The following is a 2,538-nucleotide window of genomic DNA, read 5'->3' as shown; positions in this document are numbered from 1 at the left end:
GATGAGATGGCTGACAGGCAGCATGGGACCTTATCCAGGACTGAGGGAGACAGGTCTGGGGTGGACAGATAGATTTGAGTGTCATTAGCATATAGATGGTACTGTAAGCCAAAGGAGGAAATGAGACTACTGAGAGAGGAGGTGTACAGACAAAAGAGAACCGGTCCAAGGACTGACCCTTGCGGAGCATTAACAGGGAGGAGAGTGGGGGAGGAGGAGTTAATATTGAAATAAACTTGAAAGGAGCTGTCAGACAGATAGGAAGCAAACCAAGAGAGAGCAGTATCACTAATACCAATGGAGTGCATGATTTGTATTAGAAGGGGTGATCAACAGTGTCAAAAGCAGAGGAAGCATAGGGTTGGTGTGAGAAGAGATGGGCAATCCGACCGCCCCAGAGATGTCCTATGCCGGGTTTACTTTTTTAAAATTAAGGAGCAGATTATTCAGAAAGCGTGACAGAAGGGACCGGTTGATTTTGATGGTGCAAGCATCCAGATATATCCAGATTTGTCCCCTCGCACGCTACAGATGAGGCGTTTATTGAGGCCACTTCTGGATTACATTACCACACATGGTGCCCGCTACAGATGGGGACATCCACTACATCTCATAGTGACTAAACCCAACTCTGCGTTTTCATTGCACAACCCATCTCAGCTGCCAGCCTTGTTTACTTCCCTGGGCTCAGATCCTATTGATGTCCCCAATTGGCTGGAAGTCCTAAAGGAGCTCCCAGGTAACTACTTGAGATTGAGGTCAGCTACCTCCACCCGACGCAGATGGCGCTCTCTCACACCTCATCGCCCCCAAGGAAGGAACACCCCGAACTCACATGAACTGTGATTTTTGCTGTTGAATACTTGGACTTTTGCTACCACCGCAGACTACCTCCTACACTTATTATAATGCTTGTTTGGACCTCCTCAGCTCGTTTCTTCATGAAGCTATTATGCCTTGATATGTGCTCACCTCCTATACCGGAGACGGACTTACACCAGTGTCGAGAATTTGGTGCACACCAGGTATGGGTGATGGACACCTTGGTTTAGTAGCCTTCAGATCCCAGATTGTTGTTTCGCCCATGTTCTATTATTGTTGGTATTATTGTTCTGCCTATTAGGGGCTCTAACTCCCCCGCCATGTCTTTCTTTACCCAAGTTCATGGATATGCCGTGTCCTGTTGCGGGTGGGGACTGGATGGGCTCCCTCCTAGTATGTTCCAGATTAGTCCATGGTGGGGAGTAGTTAGAGGTCAGAGTTGTGGAATTGTGGAATTTTGTTATACTTGTTTAGGATTAGGGCTTAGAGCTCTATTCCTTTCTTCTTTTAATTTATTTCATTTTTCTTGCTGTTCTTTGTGTACCTTATTTCCTAAATTTTTTATTTTTCTCTTGTTCTCAACTACTTTCCCCCACCCTTCCCCTCCCAACAGACACCCCTCCATTTGACCAAAACAAACTATGACCATCACACTCGCATCTCTGAATGTTAAGGGATTAAACTCTCCCTCTAAACATTCAATCCTATTTGACACCCTTCGGAAATGCAGAAGTCATATTGTTTTTCTGCAAGAGACACATTTCTGCCATGACAAGATCCCGGTCCTGCGTAATAAACAAGCCAAATACAGTTACCACACTACCTCACCTGATTCCTATCTAGGGGAGTGAGTATCCTATTGGACGGTTCTCTCCCATGGTCCCTCTCTTTGTGTAAAGTGGATCCAGAAGGTTGTTACCTCCTTGTCCTTGGTACGATAGAGAAGCAGATGTTCACATTTGTAAACATATAACTGCCCAACACTGGCCAGTTGACCGTCCTTGAGTATGTGCTAACCCTTCTATCTGAGGTGGCCAAAGGTACCGTTATAATCAGGGGAGATGTTAACCTAACTCTGAACCCGTCCTTGGACGTGTCCAAGGGCCGTTCACATCTACCTTTCTCCTATCATAATCGGCTGAAAGCACTGCTACATGACAATCAATTATTAGATATTTGGCGCATTCAACACCCCGGATATAGGGATTATACATTCTATTCCGCAGTACACAGTACCTGCTCCAGATTACTTCCTGTTGTCCCATGATGCCATCTCACAGGTCATTGACTCAAGTATTGGTTCCATAACTTTCGCTGATCACGCTCGTGTTATTATAGAGATCTCTGGGAGGCCCCATGACTGTAAACCCAGCTCTTGGAGGCTTAATGAGACACAGCTTGAGGACCCTGAACTGTCTGCAAAGATTGTGGAAGAACTTTCCTTTTTCTTTGCCAGTAACGCGGAGTCTACAGATAACCCGCTCCATGTATGGGAGGCCCACAAATGTTATATTAGAGGTCTGTTCATACAACAGGGCTATAGACTTAATAGACCAAACAAGCAAAGACTGGAAACGTTGCTGCAGGAGCTGCATCGTCTAGAGACGATACACAAAAGGCTCCCAACAGCAGACTTAAGCTGCATACACACCTGCAATTTTTCTCGTTGGAAAGGATCTTTCACGATCCTTTCCAACGAGAAAAGACTGCACGATG

Source organism: Pyxicephalus adspersus, chromosome Z, assembly GCF_032062135.1.
Source record: "Pyxicephalus adspersus chromosome Z, UCB_Pads_2.0, whole genome shotgun sequence".
In the NCBI taxonomy this organism is placed as follows: domain Eukaryota; kingdom Metazoa; phylum Chordata; class Amphibia; order Anura; family Pyxicephalidae; genus Pyxicephalus; species Pyxicephalus adspersus.
Note: the sequence above shows the minus strand (reverse complement) of the source record.